Source organism: Scyliorhinus canicula, chromosome 19 (genome assembly GCF_902713615.1).
Source record: "Scyliorhinus canicula chromosome 19, sScyCan1.1, whole genome shotgun sequence".
NCBI classification, from domain to species: domain Eukaryota; kingdom Metazoa; phylum Chordata; class Chondrichthyes; order Carcharhiniformes; family Scyliorhinidae; genus Scyliorhinus; species Scyliorhinus canicula.
The window spans coordinates 101,458,818-101,480,498 of NC_052164.1; the positions used below are offsets into that span (position 1 = coordinate 101,458,818).

Consider the following 21,681-nt stretch of genomic DNA (forward strand, 5'->3'; position numbering starts at 1 on the left):
CTCTAATACAACAACAGACAAGCTGCCTTTGTGCTTTTTTTTTTAAAAGGGAAAAGGGTCTTTAATGATAAAGGAAATAAAAGGGATAGGGGGCACATTGATGCTGAATCACTTTGGAATGTTCCCTACATTAGTTCCGAGAATAATTTTGATGCATCTTTGGTTTCGTTGGGTGCTTCCATCAGGAATTAGTTGAGGCCAAAACATTGTATGTTTTCAAGAAGGAGTTAGATACATTACCTGGGGCAAAGGAAATCAAAGAATATGGGGGAAGGAGGATTAGGCTATTGAGTTGAATGGCGGCGCATGCTCAAAGGGCCGAATCGTCTCCTCCTGTGCCCATTATCTAAAATCATCGATGATATGTGACCAAATAGTATTCGGCATATTGAATGAAAGGTTGTTATGGGAGGCAGACCTGAAATTGGAAAATGTGATTAAGATTTGTCATGCGAGTAAGTTGGCTGTGTAGCAAATCGGTACACTCACTCTGGGACATTTTAGCGGCAACATGGAAGAGGACCCCAGCACCATCAGCACTATGGTGCAGGTCAATAAGAAATGTGGCCATAGTGTGGGCGGCCGTTTTAAGCGGCCGACAGGAGCCGCCATCTTATGCCAGAAATGTGGCAACCCACATGGCCCACGGCAATGTCCAACATACGGAAAGGTAAGTTCCTGGTGTGGCCGCACAAATTATTTTGTGAAACTATGTTTTCCAAGTCCTACAGTGGACCGAATCAGATCAGTTAACGCGGTTGATGAAATGCCTCCGGACGAAGAGTTCTTCACTGATCTCATATCAACCAACCATCAGAAGAGCCTCTGACCAATAAAAGTGAGGAAGTGCTTTCAAAAAAATCACGACATTAGTTAAGGACAAACCTGATGCCATCGAAACCAGATGGAAAACTTTAGTGTGGATGAATGACACATTGGTAAAATGTGACCTCAACACGGGAACGCCCTCAGTCGGCCCGCTTTGCACAAGCTGAACGCACAGCCGAAGGTTGTCGAGCAACCAAGACTGCCGATACGCTACGGTAGGAAGAAGATTTAAACGCTGGGTGAACGTGAGCTTGAGTTAAGCGTATTCGACACAACGTTACCATTTTTCACTGTGGACATGAAAACCGAGTCCATTATAGGAGCGGATGCACGTGAGGCCCTGAAATTGGTTGAGCGGCTGTCCGTTCCAGACAGCGAGTGGCCAGCTCAATTCTACAAATCTCAGTGGGATATGCTGGTGCAGTCATTCGATGAGAAACATGCAGAAATCCAGGTGGGTAAAGGGCATTCCAGCCCTCCGGCTAACAGTCTTCAAGAAGGTGTATATGCTCAGGGGTGTGATACAGGAGCATGCTGAGCTCGTATTAAAGCACGATGCGACCATCAATTCACACGAGACGGAGAGTTGAAGTGAACAGTGGTTTTAATCAGCTAGAACTGTCCCTGCCTGCGACTGCTCTGCTCTGAGAGCCGCCTACAGGCAGCAGATCTATATACCACCCCCCAGGGGGCGGAGCCAGGGGCGGAGCCCGCAAGGGCACCAACATGATACAATGTAATGTAATGTAGTACAGTGGTGAATGGTTGCCGTAATACATTCGCCATAAAGCATCTACAAGATGCGAATGTTAAATGTTCAGAGCAATGAGCTTCACTCTGGAGTTCGAGGCTAATGAGTATTTTACAAATGAGGTAATTACGAAAGTAAACCAGCTGGAATCGCAGCCTGACAAGCTTGAATCTTCATTCTCTGGAGAAGCAAAAGTCACGGGAAGCACCGGCTACCAGATCGACTGGGAGAAAGGAAAAAAAGGTCACGTTGAAAACCATTAAAACGAAGCCGAAGCTTCAGTGTCGGAGCAATCGCAAAACAGTTACAATAACTGTACCAAGTGACTCAGTCTTCAATTACTTCAGTCCTCCTGATGTTCCACAGCATGGAATGTTAAACAAAAGTTCTGCAGCAAAACTCGATGTTGACTTTAAAACTGGCTGCCTCCTGCGCGAATTCTGTGCGCAATGTTGTATTTTACAGGAGAAGGGACAGCACCCGACGTTATAGATGTGACTCCAACCCAGGCACCAGAGTGCGAGGCTCTGCAATGACCCATTGAAGGCGCGGACTTGGTCGTGACCACACTGTCCCTCGGAAGCACGCCGGCATGAGAAGTCCCAACTGATGACCCTCACACTGCTGCTCCCATGGTGCAGACCAACGGCAGGACAGGGGATGCCAAACCCAAACACAAGAAGAGGAACACTCACACAATCATTGGCAAAATGGTAATCAAAGCAAAAAAGAGTAAGAGAAGGAGAGTGGAGGATGCCGTGAATCCCACTGCTGGCACCAAGAGAGAAGACGTCGATGTGGCTGACAAGTTAGAGACAGAGACTACGCAACAATGCAGCAGCAGCGAGGAGCATCGTGCAAGGACACGGAAAAAGAAATAGCTGGTGACGCAGGTCTGGCCAACAAGGATACCGGCCTTCAAAACGTATCGCGTCTAATGGATAAGGAACAAAAGACTGGCAAGGAAACCAGTCTTCAAAAAAGCTGACGAGAGTCCAGATGGTCAGCGGGGTGATCCCGTGAGGGAGGCACAATCAGCTGCGTACAAGGGACAGACACTGAGCAGGCACATCATGTCCATGGACGCATTAGTTAAATCTGTTGATACATAAGATAAATAAGATAATGATACCAATCATGTTTGCATGTAAAGATCAACATCTCCAAAGGAAGGGGGATGTGGTGATGTTCCTGTGAATAATATTGTATACACTTAGCAATGCGACGTCCGACCAGCAGGTGGCGTCGGCCATTAGTCATATGATATCCGGTAAGGCCAGACACCAGGACAGTTGCACATAAGGGTAATTCCAGGGGAGTCTATGTAACTCAAACAGTAACTTAGTCTGTACAGCATTCTGATTGTTAACTTACATCAATAAAGCATCATTGTAGTTAAGTCACCAGCAGTTCTGTATGAATCATTGCAAAGACAAAGTCACAGAACACAACACAGTACGGCCCATAACAGAAAAAGTTTCCCATAATCCATTGAGAGTGGGGCCTTGACTATAGCCATTCTTCAAATTGATTTACATTTTATTTGGTGATTAGCCCAGCTTCCCTCTATCCAAACCCTTCACAATCTGGGCTGACACTCTTAGTTCTGTACCAAAGGGGTGCTGCACTGTTGGAGGAGCTGTGCTTCAGAAGAGGTATTCAACTAAGACCGTGTCTGCCCTCCCAGCTCAACATAGAAGATCCCACGTGCGAATCTGAAGGGTAGGGTTTGTTCACTCTGATGCCCTGGTCAGTATTTATCACTCAGCCACTACCTAGAAACCAGATTATCTCATTGTCACATCGGGGTGTGCAGGAGTTGAGTGTTCTGCTGTATTTTTCACTTTCAAAAGTGGCTGCATTTCAAAAGGACCTATTAGCTGGGATGTGTCTTCTAAGGTCACAATCGGCTCGAAAGGAATGCCCTTTTTTCTGTGGACAATATTTGCTAGTTCGGACTGAAAAACTACTTTGAGGAACTGTGCTGGGGTGTGGGTGTGAGGGTGTGTGGATGAGGCTTTGTGGGGATGTATGTGTGGGGGTGTATGTGAGGATGGGTGTGGGGGATGAGGGTGTTTGTGAGGGGGGTGAGGGTGTGTGTGCGGGGTGAGGGTGTGTATGGGGTGTGTGGGTATGTGTGGGTGTGTGTGAGTGTGTGTGTAGGTGTGTGTGTGTGGTGTGCGTGAGTGTGTGTGTGGGTGCGTGGGTATGTGTGGGTGTGTGTGGGGTGTGTGTGAGTGTGTGTGGGTGGGCGTGAGTGTGTGTGTGGGGGGTGAGGATGTGTGTGTGGGTATGTGTGGGTGTGTGTGAGTGTGTGTGGGTGTGCGTGAGTGTGTGTGGGTGTGTGTGGGTGTGTGTGAGTGTGTGTGGGGGTGTGTGTGAGTGTGTGTGTGGGGGTGTGTGGGGGTATGTGGGTGTGCGTGAGTGCGTGTGCAGGTGTGTGTGAGTATATGTGTGGGTGTGTGTGGGTGTGTTTGTGGGTGTGTGTGTGTGTGGGTGTGTGTGTGGGTGTGTGGGTGGGTATGTGTGTGTGAGTTTGTGTGTGGGGGTGTGTGTGGGTGTGTGTGTGTGGGTGTGTGTGCGGGTGTCTCTGTGTGGGTGGGTGTGCGTGTGTGGGTGTGTGTGTGTGGGGGTGTGTGGGTGTGTGGGTGGGTATGTGTGTGTGAGTTTGTGTGTGGGGGTGTGTGTGTGTGTGGGTGTGTGTGTGGGTATGTGTGTGTGTGGGTGTGTGTGTGGGTGTCTCTGTGTGGGTGTGGGTGGGTGTGTGTGGGTGTGTGTGTGTGAGTGTGTATGTGTGTGTGGGTGTGTGTAGATTTGTGTGAGTGTGTGTGTTGGTGTGTGTGTGAGTGCGTATGTGTGTGGGTCTGTGTGTGGGTGTCTCTGTGTGGGTGTGGGTGGGTGTGTGTGGGTGTGTGTGTGTGAGTGTGTATGTGTGAGTGTGTGGGTGTGTGTGAGTGTGTGTGGGGGTGTGTGTGAGTGTGTGTGGGGGGGTGTGTGGGGGTATGTGGGTGTGCGTGAGTGCGTGTGCAGGTGTGTGTGAGTATATGTGTGGGTGTGTGTGGGTGTGTTTGTGGGTGTGTGTGTGTGTGGGTGTGTGTGTGGGTGTGTGGGTGGGTATGTGTGTGTGAGTTTGTGTGTGCGGGTGTGTGTGGGTGTGTGTGTGTGGGTGTGTGTGCGGGTGTCTCTGTGTGGGTGGGTGTGCGTGTGTGGGTGTGTGTGTGTGGGGGTGTGTGGGTGTGTGGGTGGGTATGTGTGTGTGAGTTTGTGTGTGGGGGTGTGTGTGTGTGTGGGTGTGTGTGTGGGTATGTGTGTGTGTGGGTGTGTGTGTGGGTGTCTCTGTGTGGGTGTGGGTGGGTGTGTGTGGGTCTGTGTGTGGGTGTCTCTGTGTGGGTGTGGGTGGGTGTGTGTGGGTGTGTGTGTGTGAGTGTGTATGTGTGTGTGTGTGGGTGTGTGTGAGTGTGTGTGGGGGTGTGTGTGAGTGTGTGTGTGGGTGTGTGTGGGGGTATGTGGGTGTGCGTGAGTGCGTGTGCAGGTGTGTGTGAGTATATGTGTGGGTGTGTGTGGGTGTGTTTGTGGGTGTGTGTGTGTGTGGGTGTGTGTGTGGGTGTGTGGGTGGGTATGTGTGTGTGAGTTTGTGTGTGCGGGTGTGTGTGGGTGTGTGTGTGTGGGTGTGTGTGCGGGTGTCTCTGTGTGGGTGGGTGTGCGTGTGTGGGTGTGTGTGTGTGGGGGTGTGTGGGTGTGTGGGTGGGTATGTGTGTGTGAGTTTGTGTGTGGGGGTGTGTGTGTGTGTGGGTGTGTGTGTGGGTATGTGTGTGTGTGGGTGTGTGTGTGGGTGTCTCTGTGTGGGTGTGGGTGGGTGTGTGTGGGTGTGTGTGTGAGTGTGTATGTGTGTGTGGGTGTGTGTAGATTTGTGTGAGTGTGTGTGTTGGTGTGTGTGTGAGTGCGTATGTGTGTGGGTCTGTGTGTGGGTGTCTCTGTGTGGGTGTGGGTGGGTGTGTGTGGGTGTGTGTGTGTGAGTGTGTATGTGTGTGTGTGTGGGTGTGTGTGGGTGTGTGTGGATTTGTGTGAGTGTGTGTGTTGGTATGTGTGTGGGTGTGTGTCTGGGTGTGTGTGACTGTGTCGGGGGAAGTTGTTGCAGGTGGAGGGGGGGGGCAGTGATTTCTCCTCACTAACTAATCAGTTTGATTGTGAAGGATTGAGGTGGAGGATTTGTGAAGGATTGAGGTGAAGGATTGAGGTGGAGGATTTGTGAAGGATTGAGGTGAAGGATTGAGGTGGAGGATTTGTGAAGGATTGAGGTGAAGGATTGAGGTGGAGGATTTGTGAAGGATTGAGGTGAAGGATTGAGGTGGAGGATTTGTGAAGGATTGAGGTGGAGGATTTGTGAAGGATTGAGGTGGAGGATTGAGGTGGAGGATTTGTGAAGGATTGAGGTGAAGGATTGAGGTGGAGGATTTGTGAAGGATTGAGGTGAAGGATTGAGGTGAGCTGCCATTTCCTGACTTGCTGCGGCTGAGCCAACTTCCTGTTTCTTGCTGCTTTTTCCTTTGTTCTGGTCCCGTCATGTTACATAAATCAGCACTCGTGTCTAAATTGGACCAACTTTTTAAGACGCGAGTTTAGATTTGATGTAATTACAAGTGGGTATATTGTCAGAAGGTGAGATGCTTTTGAACACAAAACCTAAATAAAGGGACTGATGCAAAACTGGATAACTTTCTGAAAGATAAACAAGTCGGAGATCAATTGACCGATTACACAGATGAAATCTTGGATCACAAATACAATTTTAGCCACTATATTTTTTTTATTTGTGGGCATTGCTGGGGTGGGTCAGCATTTTATTGCCCATCCCGAATTGCCCTTTAGGGGGCAGTTAAGAGTCACCCACATTGCTGTGGGTCTGGAGTCATAGACAAGGTAAGGACGGCAGATTTCCTTCCCAAAAGGGCATTATTGGCAACGGTTTCATGGTCATCTTTTGATTCCAGATTTTTATTGAGTTCAAATATCACCATCTGGCGTGATGGGATTTGAACCCAGGTTACCAGAGCATTACCCTGGGTTTCTGGTTAACTAGTCCAGTGACAAGACCACTACACCACCACCACCTCCCCTGATAATCAATGAGGAGATAGTAAACCCAAGTGATTGTGATAACCAGAATGGCATTTCTCTCCTTCTTTTATCAGTTATATTGTTCCATGGTCCTATCATCAGCCCGATCTCTACTTAAATTATGCCCTAAAAGCAGAATCTCTCACGGCGCCGAGGTCCCAGGTACAATCCCGGCCCTGGGTCACTGTCCGTGTGGAGTTTACACATTCTCCCCGTGTCTGCGTGGGTTTCACCTCCACAACCCAAAGATGTGCAGGGTAGGTGGATTGGCCACGCTAAATTGCCCCTTAATTGGATAATAAATGGGTACTCTAAAAATTTTTTAAAGCAGTCTCTTCAGCTCCCCACACCTTCCATCCTCCAGAAGTTTGAACTCGCCCAAAACTCTGTGGCCCATTTAATAACTCACAGGATGTCCCTTTCATCTGTTTCATCTGTGTATGTCTGAACTTGCCGACCTACGTTAGCACCAAGTGCTGCAACAAGCAATTTTAAAGCAACCTCTTCAAGTCGACTGGACATAACATAATGACCAGACAACTCTCCAGCACCTTTTCCAATCTCATGGCGTCCCAAGGGTTCAGATGGGGAAAGGGGGGTAAGAATGGACCGTGAGTCCAGCTCTTATGTGATTAGAATCCCTCAGGGCAGAAGGGGGCCATGGAGTCTGCACTGACCCTCTGTAACCTCCCGAGGCCCAGCCCCCCCATCCCCCGCCCCCCCATTATAACCCCACCTAACGGTCACATCCCTGGACACGAAGGGGCAATTGATCATGGCCAAGCTGCACATCTTTGGACTGTGGGAGGGAACCGGAGCGCCCGGAGGAAACCCACGCAGAGACGGGGAGAAAGTGTAAACTCCACACAGACAGTCACCCGAGGCCGGGATTGAACCCGTGTCCCCGGCATTGTGAGGCAGCAGTGCTAACCACTGTGCCACCGTGCCGCTACATCTGACCTTGGTAAACTGGGCAATTGTGTGAACACTAGTGAGACTGTGCATTTTGCACAATTTTGGACAGTGAATAATTTTATAAATTGCTTATTCATTTTCAGGTATGGTCACAGTCAGATTAGGAATATTTTGTTTATTCTGCAGGTGACACATTGAATCTATTACCCAGAAATTCTAAGTCGGTGTTTGCAAGTTGAGTTCATGTACAGCCCTGCGTGCTAACTGTGAAACTCAATAGTTTCAAATAACTAATCCATGAGCTCTGAACTCACAGACGGCCCAGGTACCTCAGCAAATTTATTATTGGTCCATGTAAATGTCATAAATAGTCATTATGGTGCTTCATTTTCATTGGGCGCGATTTCCCCACCGCTTTGCGCTGGCATTGATCTGGTGAATTGCGGGAGAGGCTCAAATCGACATTCCTGCTGGGCACGAACCATTTTGCGATGCACCTGGCCCGTTTCCGATGGAGAGATCCGGATCTCACCCAAAAATGACACAAAGGTCATTAAGACTGATTTGCACTCATTTCAATCTCATTAGGCCCTTCAGGGGATTGGGGTTGTTTGGGGGGGGGGGGCTGGAGGGGCAGGTCAGCGATCGCCCCTGGACTGGGCAGGGGAGCGATCAGTGAGGGGCTTTGCGTTTGGGAGGCCTTCAAACCATCTTTAAATATTGTGGAGACCTCTAACAGGGGCAACCACATCTGTGGAGGGGCCAGTGATGTGCCAAGGTGAACAGGTGTCATTGATCATTCAATGAGCTGATGGACACCATATATCGCAGAAGACTGGGTCTCAACAGGGAGACAGTGCGTCACCTACGCCATGTTCTTGTGGACATGGCATCCCGTGGAGGAGGAAGACACCTGCTCCCAGTGGCCGTGAAGGTTACTGCAGCCCTAAACCTTTACACCAGCGGGTAATTCCTGAGCTTGGGTGGGGTCCTGTGCAGCATATCCCAATCTTCCACCCAATCTTCCACCCACAGGTGCATCCGGGAGGTGAGGGTTACTCTACATGCCTGGGCATCAGACTACATCCCTTATGATCTGAACCAGGTCCACCAAGATGCCCGGGCTGCAGGTCTCGCCCCAGGCCCAGGGAGCCATTGGTGGCATGCATGTGAGCAATAAAGCATCAGGGAGTGCCCTATATTAACAGCGAGGGGTTCCACTCCCTGAATGTTCAGATTGTGTGTGACCACCACCTGAGGATTATATTGTGTGTGCCCACTATCCTGGGAGCGTACATGACAGCTACAGGGGCACTTTCAGATCCACGGTGTCTTCTTGAAGATCGGACGTGGTGAGCATGCAAGGTGTCAGCCAATGGATTGAGGGGTGGGAAAAGGGGAGGGCATGTGGGAATTTGAGGAGCGGCAGGCTGGACTGATGGCAGGAGAGGTGGCAACTCACCCTTGCAGCTCGGTGGAAGTTGTTCATCTTCTTCCGACATTGGACGGCGGTTCTCCTGGTCACGCTGCCCAAACTGACGGCCGCTGCCATTACCGCCCAGGCGGCATTGCGGACCCTTGCTGCTGGTTCTCTGACCACTCCGGGGGAACAGGGCGGCCCGCCTCTCATCCACAATGTCGAGAAACCTGGCCAGGTTGGCATCCCCAAAGCGAGGAGCAGATCTCCGGGCTGCCATCCTCAATTTGTGGCTGGGAGTGAGTGTTGAGGGAGCGTTTAAAAGCAGCTCCTCCTTGTCAGCGGCGAACAGCTGAGGGCGAGTCGGGTGCATCAGATGGCAAGTGAGCCAGTCATGGATAGATTCACGTAGGGGAATATTGGGTGAATACAGGCCGCGATCTCGCCATTGCAGCCGACGCGAAAATCCCACCAATCTCTCCCAAAATGACACTGAAATTTCTTGGGTGAATCGCACTCATTATCTCCCGAGTAACAACCTTTGGTTCCAATGTTCTTGTTGTCAGTCGCAATCTAACAAAGTACAACATATATAAATGTATAGATAAATGTATATTTAATATATACAATGTATGTATATTTTTATGTATATTTAATATTCCTGTATGTATATATAAAATGCATTAGTATTTATATAAACTATATACAAACAGTAATATTACCAACACATTTATCTGTAATTATATATGTTGCACTTTGTTGTTTGATGATCATTAACCACTGGGATCTTAGAAAAAAGAGTCTGTTGCTGGGGCACAATGACAAGGCATCGGATTGGTTATTTATGACATCGTCAAAGACCGACCAATTGCAGCTCGGTTGAGGACATATATATATATATTACATCTTTAATAATGTAAAGCAGTGTCCATGCCAACTCTTTTTCATTTCTTGTCTCTCCAAAGAAATCAATTTTGAAGCTGGGCAGCAGGACAAACTGAAATTTCTCACAGGATTAAAGACTGACCTGCTCTCTGCCAGGCCGAGAGAGAGTTTCGATCTGTTCTCTATTCATTAGTGATTACATGCCCCCAGCACCTGCAGCAAGGACACATAAAGCCAGCATTCATCGAGGCCTGGCAGCTTAGGCATGGGAACATCAGGGAACCGGGTGACAATCATTGTATCTCCAGATAAACATATTCAGTGCAGGACTTCAAAAACACTGTGCTCAGCCGAAGCCATGTTTGGAATCACAGAATACCCTGCTGTATAATCAGGGTCCCGTGTTGCCAGCAATGGACAGAATGAATTTATTAGGGAGTATTGAGAATATTCCAGCATATTTATTTTAATCTGCCCTGAAAACGTAGCAAGACCGGCCCGAAAGAAATCTCGCAAAGTTTGGCAGAGCAATCAAGCTCGCCTCCTTCTCAATGCCACGTTATTAGCATTCTTCTGATTTCATTTAACTCTGAAGTTTGCTCTGCTTAACACAAAATTCATCTGGTTGAAGCTCACTCAATTGTGAAGTTGGGCTGAGGTACTCCTCGAGGCACTTCCATGTCTTCAAACAAAAGGCAAAATAAGTTGAAAACGTAAACGCTGATCCTACTTATTGCAAAGTTTTACTTTTTAAAATTAGATCTTATAATCAGCTGCAGATTTAATCTGTACATAAACAAACCAACAAAGTCCCATATTGGATCTCTAGTTTATTGCGTTAGCTGATTCAGTAATCAGTACTGGAAAACTCTTGGTCAATTAGGAGACAGGATTAAGTGTTCTTCCAACTCCTGTTGCCTGGGTTGACACATCCTAAATGATCGCTTTGCTGAGTTAGGTACTAAAAATGGCAGACAGAAAAGCTCTCTGCTCCATCCAACCTGTCCCACACAAACTTCAATGGCTCGTGTATCACATTCTATAGATTCCTCACCCCGTCCCACCCGGAATGTCCTGGGAGAAATCCTCCATCCCTGATGAACATTTCCAGGTGTCTCCCTCTTGTTAGACGATCTCCACCCCAGCTAAAAACAAGTCCAGATCTCACTTGAAGGACACTCATCACATTAGTGTTCACTACACGGTTCTTTAATGATGTGCAAAAAGATCTATATAAAAAATTTACATCAGAATGCACTTCTTGTCTACAAAACCTTACTTGGTGTTGTTGTATTTTTCTCAGTCTTTTGTATCAACTTTCTCCCATTCTAAATCTTGCCTCCATGTTCACAATAGTAAGTGACTATGTAAACATGTCACAGCGTAATTACACCTACCTGTCAGCGGTGGCACTGCAGCTCCTCCCATCTGCTTCTCCAAGTGCTCCAGGTTTTGATCTTTAAATCTACATAAGATCAAAACATTACAAAATAATACGGGTGGAATGAATGGCTTTAAAATGGAAATTGTTAAGTCTGTGTTTAATTATTGCCCAGATATGTGGATGGCTCATGGAGACAGTGCCACCTTAAAGGGAGTAGTTTAGACATCACAGGGAAGAAATTCCTCTTGGTGGAAATTTTTTCAATGCAAAATATCAGAAACTGGCAGAAGCTGTTCAAAATAATGTGGAATTTTAAATGCAAATGCCATTCAGCACGGTGTTTTCAAATGTGGACTGGTTTAAGGCAGATTATATATTCACTGATTAGTAGATGGGTTTGACTGGGATCGCAAGATAAAAGCATGTCTCAAAACAGTTTTGGGTGCAATTTGTGTCTGAATGAAAGGAGAAACTTTTGTTGTAAATGTCACAAAGCAGAACATTACACATTTTCTTTTCAAGCCAGTTTCTGGTAGATGTCATTGGATAGTGGATAACAGTAGAATCTCGGGGTAGTTATATTCCTTCCTGGGAAATGCAAAGCCAATTGATGAGTTCCAACTGTTCCCCGACCTGGAATCAGCTAAATGCCCCCCCCAATGAAACAATCCACTTTCCTTGCCTCTGTGGCCCAGTATCTGCATCTTTAACTGTCAGGTCACTGGGGAAGATACCTGCTGGTGTTTCTTATTTGATGTGTTTCAAAGTGTTGTTACAATGGTGCTTGCTTTGGTGCGTTACGAGCCGTGCAATCAGTATTATTTAAAATTGTGAATTCAAGATTGAGTGTTCAGGACTTGTATGTTAAACCAAAACGTAGAGCTTTATTTAGAAGATGTTAACACGACAGGCTGCGATGTTACACTGCCCGTTTGCTGGCACTAACGGCTGATATCCGTTCTCTGAGAGGGCCCACTTTCAGATACAAGGCTGCTTGTGAAAAAACACTAAGGGCACGATGAGTACACAACATAAATCCATTACAATAATACTAGCAATAATTCCTCAGCAACGGTCCAGGGAGAAGGTATGTGTATAGAGCATGTAGAGAGGATTTGGGGGTGAGGATTGCAGTGCAGCCTCACTGGGGGGTTGGGCGGGTTACATTGGGCCTGGGAGGGAGGAGGTGAGGGGGTAGCGATGTGCCAAGCTGGGCTTCTGAGAATGTCGGGTCGGTCCGGGTCTTGCTTGGGGTGACATACGTGGAGGGGGAGGGGGGAAGAGGAAATCCTGTGATTTGGGGAGTTCCTGTTGACTGTTGAGGTTTGTAGTCCTTTGGGGATGGGGAGGGGGGGTGTGGAGTCCCGTTGGGAGGGATAGTCAGGAGATGAGGGTAATCCCTGGGGAGTCACGGAGGGACAAGGAAGTAATGTCAGGGAAGTGGTCAGGGGTGAGAATTTCCTGTGGGTTCGAGGGTGTGGGGAAAATCCTGTGGAGGGTGAGGTGTGGCGGTGGGGGAGTTGGGGGGTGTCAGTGTGGGTCTGTGTAATAGTTACCCAGAAATGAGACAAGGCTTTAACCTATTTTCTTCCAGATAACTATTGGTGTAACCCATCTGAGGTTTGCGATTTTATTTGTACTTTTGGATGTTTCCCAACAGGGCACAATTTGTTCAGGGGAAATTTGTGCTTCCGGGGAAACCTTACTTGGGAATTTCTGGCTTGGGGGCTGTGTTCCCCAGCGTAACTTTGGGGTACTGCCCCCTCTCCCTTCTCTCCCCCTCCCCCCCATCCCCCACCCACAATACGGCACCCGTGAGCTTTGAAATTATGGCCTTACATGCCTTGCTGAAGAGAGGAAGGTATTGAGGATGTCAGGAGAAGATAGGACCTTTTGATATCTGATTTCCTCCACCTCTTGTGTACCCCCCCATTCCTTCAGACCTCACTTAGATAAAGTATTAGATTAAGAGACCGCCACAGTCTTGGCGATTGCAAGAAGCAGATGCAAGGTTGATTAGTCTGTCCAATTAACAATATTAATGCCAGCTGAATTGAGCAGGGTAAAAGATGAGAATCTTTATATTCCGTTCCTCTATCTCGGGTAAGATCTTCTATCGAGGTGCAGCGTTAATGTTCTTTGGCACCAGCCACACTACCTGTGCAGGGAATAATCAACATCACTCATTTCAAATCCTTCGGTAATCTCACCTCCTCCTTGTCTCTGGCTCCTCCTCCAGCCATGCCACCCTCTGCGATCTTAGAGTCCCTTCAGTCTTAGCCTCTTGCATGTCCCCAGTTTCAATCGCTCCACTATTGGCAATGATGTCTTCAGCTATTCAGGCCCAAAGCTCTAAACTTTCCTCCCAAAATCTCTCTGCCCCATTTTCTTCCTTTAAGCTCCTTCAAATTCAACTGTTTGAACAAACTTTAAACCACCTGTCCCAGTATTCTGTTGGCAAACTCTGCGCCAAGGTTTGGTTGTTAATTGCTTCTGCAAAGCACTGTGGGACGCTTTGCTATGGTTAAAATGCTTATAGATGCAAGTTGTTGTTGTATCACTCTGGACAAAGCCATGGGTTTTTCCGGGCCTCCGTGCCACAATTGTGCCCGGTGCGGGGGGCGGAGAATGGGGCGTTGGTCCTGCGACTCCTTCGCCCGATTCTCCGGCAACCGGACAACCGGCCGAGTTCCGGCCGGCGTGGTTCTAACATGGTTCCACCCGGCGGGAACTCCGAGTCGCGGCTGCGGTGGCTGTCCTGGTGGGGGGCAGGGAGATCCGTCACCGCTGGGGGCCTCCACGACGGCCAGGCCCACGATCGGGGGCCAGCGATCGGCGGGTGCACGCGATTTGGGGAAGGTCTACTTTCTCGGCGCCGGCTCGCCATGTCGCGCGGGGCTGGCGCCGCTGCGCGCCTTCACGGACCCACGGCCGGAGGTGTAGCCGGGGCTAGCCCCCTTAAAAACAGAGAATCACCCCGGACTTTCTAGAAAAAAGTCCGGAGTGATTCGCGCCCATTTTCCTGCAGGCGTGGGGACATAGCCCCATTATCGGAGAATCCCACCCCATGGGCCTCACATCTTAGAAACATTTCCAATTCACCAGTTGCTTTGTGAGTGAACACACTGTATGACAAATGCCATTGGAGAAGATGGCAAATCAAGGATGACAAACGAGGAGCTCTTTGTCGGAGGTAATATCTCCACATTGATAGACGATTGGTTAGCTAACAGGAAACAGAGCGTCGGTATAAATGGGTCATTTTTGGGTTGGCTCAGGGATCAGTTAGCTTTGGGCTTTGACTATTTACAATTCATTTCAATTAATTGGACAATGGGACTGAATGTATGGCTGCTAAATTCGCTGCTGACACAAAGATTAAGTAGGAAATTAAGTTGTGGAGAGAGCAACAGGAGAGAGTGGGCAAACATTTTGTAGATTCAGTATGATGTGGGAAAATGCACTTGTTTACTTTGGCAGGAAGAATAAAAAAGGAGCAATTTATTTAAATGGAGGGAGATTACAGAAATCTGACGTACAGAGGGACCTGGGTGCCTTGGTACATATATTGCAAAACATTGTTAATGGAATGTTGTCTTTGTTGCAAAATGAAGGTGAAGGAGCCTTCCTCCTTCCTTCATCTGAGGAAGGAGCAGTGCTCCGAAAGCTCGTGTTTGAAACAAACCTGTTGGACTTTAACCTGGTGTTGTAAGACTTCTTACTGTGCTCATCTCAGTCCAACGCCGGCATCTCCACATCATGGCTTATTGTCTAAAGTAGGCTTCAAATGAAGTTACTGTGAAAAGCCCCTAGTTGCCACATTCCGGCACCTGTTCGGGGAGGCTGGTGCGGGAATTGAACCGTGCTGCTGGCCTGCTTTCAAAGCCAGCGATTTAGCCCTGTGCTAAACCAGCCCCTGAGGTTTGGTTGCCTCATTTAAGGAAGGATATAACTGAATTAGAAGCAGTTCAGAGAAGGTTCACTTGACTGAATCTTATGAGGAAAGATTGGACAGGTTCCACTGGAGTTTCGAAGAATGAGAGGTGACCTTATTGAAACATAAAATATATTGAAGGGATTGACAGCGCGGATGTTTAAAGGTTGTCTCTGCTTGTGGGAGAGACTGGAACTAGAGATAAAGGGTCTCCCACTGAATACAGAGATGAGGAGATTTTCTTTCTCTCAGAGAATTCCAGAGAGGGGGGGTCTATGGAACTCTCTTCCCCTGACAGCGGTGGAGGTTGGGTCATTGAATATTTTTAATAATAATTGCTTATGGTCACAAGTAGGCTTCAATGAAGTTACTGTGAAAAGCCCCTAGTCGCCACATTCCAGCGCCTGTTCGGGGAGGCCGGTACGGGAATTGAACCCGCGCTGCTGGCATTGTTCTGCATTACAAGCCAGCTGTTTAGCCCACTGTGCTAAACCGGCCCCTTACGGCTGAATTAGGTAGATTCTTGATAGACAAGGGAGTCAAAAGTTAGGGGGTAGGAAGCAAAGTGCAGTTGAGGTCGCAATCAGATCAGCCATGATCTTATTGAATGACAGAACAGGCTTGAGGGGTCGAATGTCTTACTTCTGATCCCAATTTGTATGTCCATAAAAGTCGATCAGGTCCCTGATCCTTGTTAATTGTATATCAATTGCATTCAAATATACGCAGGACATTAGTTGGTGTTTTACTTCAGCACGTATAAGAGACACTTTCTGAAACTGGATGCGTTTGGGTTGGGAGGTATATGCTTGTAATGTTTCACTTTGTAAATAAATGTAAGATTGAATAAAGATTGACTCCAGTATCATCTTTCAATCACTGGATGTCGAGACTCAAACTTTGACAATTGTACAGTTATTCAGCAAAGGAGGGCAGAGGGATTGATTAAGAAAGGGAAAATAGAGTACAAGAGTAAGCTTACAGGGAACACACAAACTGACTGTAAAAGCTTCTTTGGCTATGTGAAGAAAAAAAGATTGGTGAAGACAAATGTAGGTCCCTTACAGTCAGAAACAGGGGAATTTATAATGGGGAAAGAAAGAAATGGCTGACCGACTTAATACATACTTTGGTTCTGTCTTCATAAAAGAGGACAGAAATAAGATACCAGAAACGTTGGGGAATAAAGGGTTTAATGAAAGTAAGGAACTGAAGAAAATGAGTATGAGTAGGGAAATGGTTGGGATTGAAGGCTGATAAATCCCTAGGACCTGATAATCTACATCCCAGAATACATAAGGAAGTGGTCCTTGAAATAGTGGATGCATTGGTGGCCATCCTCCAAGATTCCAGAGACTCTGGAACAGATTGGAGGGTGGCTAATGTAACCCCACTATTGAAAAAGGGGAGGTAGAGAGAAAAAGGAATTATAGAGTCAGCCTGACATTGATGGTGGGAAAAATGCTAGAGTTCATTATAAAAGATTTAATAGCAGAGCACTTAGTGGCAGGATCAGACAGAGTCAGAATGGATTTACTAAAGGAATGTCATGCCTGACAAATCTACTGGAATTTTTGAGGGTGTAACTTCTAGCGTTGACAAGCCAGTGATGTGGTTTATTTGGACTTTCGAGGCTGAGGGGAGACCTGATAGAGGTCTACAGAATTATGAGAGGCACAGACAGGGTGGATAGTCAGAGGCTTTTTCCAAGGCTTGAAGCATCAATTATGAGGGGGCAGAGGTTCAAGGTGAGAGGGGGAAAGTGAGAGGGGGAAAGGTGAGATGTGGGTGGGGCACGTTTTTCATGCAGAGTGTGGCAGGTGCCTGGAATGCGCTGCCAGAGGATGTGGTGGAAGCCGGCACATTAGCAACAATAAAGTCCCCCATAAATGATTAGTGTGTAAAATTAAAGTGCATGGGATTGGGGGTAGTGTATATTGGGGTGGACAGAAAATTAGTTGGCAGACAGGAACAAAGAGTAGGAATAAATGTATATTTTTCCAAATGACAGACAGTGTCTAGTGGGTATCACAGGGATCAGTGCTATTCACAGTATATATTAATGATTTAGTTGAGGGAACTAAATGTAATATCTCCAAATTTGCAGTGGAGATAAAGTTGGGTGGGAGGGAGAGCTGTGAGGAGGATGCAGAGATGCTTCAGTGTGATTTGGACAAATTGAGTGAGTGGGGAAATGTATGGCAGATGCAACATAATGTGGATAAATACGAGGTTATCCACTCTGGTAACAAAAACAGGAAGGCAGACTATTATCTGAATGGCTATAGATTGAGAGGGGGGAATGATCAACGAGACCTAGGTGTCCTTGTACACCAGTCGCTTAAAGTAAATATGTAGGCGCAGAGGCAGTAAAGATGAAAAATGGTATGTTGGCCTTCATTGCGAGAGTACAGGAGTAGGGACGTCTTGCTGCAATTATACAGGGCCTTGGTGAGACCACGCCTGGAATAGTGTGTGCAGATTTGGCCTCCTTATCTTGGGAAGGATATTCTTGCTGTAGAGGGAGTGCAGCAAAGGTTTACCAGGCTGATTTCTGGGATTGATGTCTGAGGAGAGATTGAATCAGTTAGTATTATATTCGCTGGAGTTTAGAAGAATTGGGTGGGGGGGAATCTCATAGAAACCTATAAAATTCTAACAGGACTAAACAGGGTGGATGCAGGAAGGATTTTACCAAGGGCGGGGGAGTCCAGAACCAGGGCGGAATTCTCCGAAATCTGGAATCGCTCTGGGCCAGCGTCAATCCCGCTCCCGCCGTGTCCTGAATTCTCCGCCCCCCGAGATTCTGCGGGGGCGGGAATTGCGCTGCGCCGATCGGCGGGACCCCCGCGGCGATTCTCCGGCCCGCGATGGGCCGAAGTCCCGCTGCTGACAGGCCTTTCCCGCCGGTGTGGTTTAAATCACCTCTGGTACTGGCGGGATTGGCTGTGCGGGCTGGCTCCGGGGTCTTGGGGGGGGGGGCGTGGGGCGATCTGACCCCGGGGGGTGCCTCCATGGTGGCCTGGCCCACGATAGGGGCCCACCGAACGGCGGGCGGGCCTGTGCCGTGGGGGCGCTCTTTTTCTTCCGCCCCCGCCATGGCCTTCGAAGTCCTTTTGGCCCCGGCTGGCGTGGCACGAAAGGCCGTTCACGCAAGCCGGCGGAGTGGGAATCACTCCGGCGCGGGCCTAGCCCCTAAAGGTGCAGAGAATTCACTCCGACACACCGGGACCCCCTGCCCCACCGGGTAGGCGAGAATCCCGGCCCAGAGGTCACAGACAAAGGATACGGGGTAGACCATTAAGGACAGAGAGGGTGAGAAATCTCTTCATCCAGAGAGTGGTGAGCTCCTGGAATTCACTACCACAGAAAGCAGTTGCAGAGAAAACATTGTGGGTGGAATTCTCTGTCTCGCCAACCAGCCAATGGGGTTTCCCGTTATGGGCAGCCCCATTCCGTCGGGAAATCCCGGGACTGCCGTCGCGACGGAGAATCCCGACAGCAGAATTCCAGCTCTGTATGTTTTCAGCAGGAAGTTAGATATACGTCTTGTGGCGAAAAATATCAAAGGATATGGGGGCAAAGCAGGAACAGGCTACTGAGTTGGATGATCAGCCATGGTCATTATGAATGGCGGCGGAACAGGCTTGAAGGGCCAAATGGCCTCCTCCTGCTCCTGTTTTCTATGACTCCCACTGGAAGGATGACCTGGGTGATGCTAGAAGTGGGCATAGCTGTGAATTACTGCAAATTATCCAGGCCCTGATCCTCCCCATGATCATACAAAGAGCGACCAGTTGAGTGAGGAACTGTGAGTGAATAAAAACTGGGAGAATATATCCCATGGAGGTCAGCTTCCGGAGAATACGATTTGGAGCAGGGAGATGAAGGAGGTGGAAACCAGATTTGCTTCAGAGAAATGGGCATTTCTGGGACTTTACTCGCTCCTGTTTGCCGTGATTAAAAATTTGTTGCATGATTTCAATTTAATTTCCATATCGCTTGGGAGGTTGAACTTGCAAAAAAGGTTGATGGAAATCAGTTCCTTTCTACAAACAATGAATTCAGTTCTGTTTATTTACACTACCTGCTGCACTCATTCCTTTTAAGCCCATTAGCTTTTGCCAAGACTTTTCAGTTAATCATGTTCACAGATGAGATTACAAATCAGCGCGTTCCATGTGGCTTATTGGGGCCTCGGAGGGGAGCTGAGGAATACTGCACTGGGAAAAGTTTGCATTGCAAATTCTTTGATGAAATAGTTGCTAAATGACATTGAGTTTCTGCGAGGTGGGTGTTGGGGAGTGGGGGAGAGGGATTACATTTATATTTTAGACTTTTTGTCAAGGTGATTGGTACCCTGTAATGATCGAAATGTTTCCTCGGTGTTGCAGGGCCAGTTTACTCTGGACTAGCGCAATTGCAACTTTCCATTCCACCCAAACCTCTTTGAGCTGAATGGCTGACTCCAGTTTGTATAATTACATAGGATCTGCAGCCCCAAATAGGCTCTTTGTCCCAGGGTGTCTGCACCAGCATTTCCGGTCCACACGAGCGTCACGCACCACCCTCCTCCAACTCACCCTATCACCATACCTTTCTGCCCCACTCCTCTTTGTCCCTTGTGTCTTTACCCAGCTTTCTCCTGAATGCCCATTCGCCTCAACTACTGCTGCATTCTCTCTGGCTAAAGACCTTTCTTCTGATTCCCCTATTGGGTTCATCGCTGACTACCTTACGATATTGGATTCATCGCTGACTACCTTACGATATTGGATTCATCGCTGACTACCTTACGATATTGGGTTAATCTCTGACAAACCTTACGATGTTGGGTTTATCGCTGACTACCTTACGATGTTGGGTTTATCGCTGACTACCTTACGATGTTGGGTTTATTGCTGACTACCTTACGATATTGGGTTTATTGCTGACTACCTTACGATATTGGGTTTATTGCTGACTACCTTACGATATTGGGTTTATTGCTGACTACCTTACGATGTTGGGTTTATCGCTGACTACCTTACGATATTGGGTTTATCGCTGACTACCTTACGATATTGGGTTTATCGCTGACTACCTTACGATATTGGGTTTATTGCTGACTACCTTACGATGTTGGGTTTATCGCTGACTACCTTACGATATTGGGTTTATCGCTGACTACCTTACGATATTGGGTTTATCGCTGACTACCTTACGATATTGGGTTTATTGCTGACTACCTTACGATGTTGGGTTTATCGCTGACTACCTTACGATATTGGGTTTATCGCTGACTACCTTACGATGTTGGGTTTATCGCTGACTACCTTACGATATTGGGTTTATCGCTGACTACCTTACGATATTGGGTTTATCGCTGACTACCTTACGATATTGGGTTTATTGCTGACTACCTTACGATATTGGGTTTATCGCTGACTACTTTACGATATTGGGTTCATCTCGGACGACCTTACGATGTTGGGTTTATCGCTGACTACCTTATGATATTGTGTTTATTGGTGACTACTTTACGATATTAGGTTTATCGTTGACTACCTTATGATATTGGGTTTATCGTTGAAAAACAGAAAATGCTGGATAGACTCAGCAGGGCAGGCAGTTTCTGTGGAGAGAGAAAGAGAGTTACCGTTTCGAGACTATGGGCTGGATTCCTCTGCCCCGCCCATCACAGGAATGGCACGGGTGGACACCGGAGAAGTCCATTGACCTCAGGCGGGATTCTCTGCTTTGTCGGGCGGACGCAGCCAGAGAATCCCACCCTATAATTCTGAAGTTCTTTTTGTTTAAATTAATTTTTTTCTTTTTTAAGAGTGCCCAATTTATTTTGTTTTTCTAATTAAGGGGCAATTTAGCATAGCCAATCCACCTACCCTGCACATCATTGTGTTGTGGGGGCAAACCCACGCAAACACGGAGAGAATGTGTAAAGTCCACACGGACAGTGACCCAGAGCCGGGATCGAACCTGGGACCTCGGCGCCGTGAGGCAGCAGGGCTAACCCACTGCACCACCGTGCTGCCCTCAACTCTGAAGTTCTGAAGGAGAGTCATATGGGCTCGAAACCGTAATCCTGTTTCTCCCTCAACAGATGTTGCTGGATCTGCTGCCTTTTTCTGCATTCTCTGTTTTTATTTCAGCTTTCCGGTATCTGCAGCATTTTGCTTTTATTGATATTGAGGCACTTTAGGAGTATAAAAAAAAATGTTTTCACCATCAGGAAGGCTGGGAAACATGTATTCACAAATTTACAGATATTGGCAAAAGAACTAGAGTTGGGGTGAAGATATTAACCGATTGTGAGCGGCGAGCTGATGGGATCTAGGATACGGTACACTACCTGAGAGCAGGGGGGAAGCAGATCATGTAGTGAGTTTCAAAAGGCAAGTGGCCTGATTGAGAAAAGAGTTGCAGCATTATTGGGGAGTGAGGTTAATTGT

At 47.7% G+C, this 21,681-nt stretch overlaps 1 long non-coding RNA gene across 1 annotated transcript in view; it reads right to left on the bottom strand.

The window, feature by feature from the left end:
* LOC119954178 overlaps positions 1-21,681 on the bottom strand; it is a 117,811-nt gene that overhangs the window by 48,391 nt on the left and 47,739 nt on the right. The window contains exon 2 of the long non-coding RNA XR_005458181.1: positions 11,312-11,379. This is a non-coding gene — a long non-coding RNA (uncharacterized LOC119954178). The remainder of the gene's footprint in view (positions 1-11,311; positions 11,380-21,681) is intronic.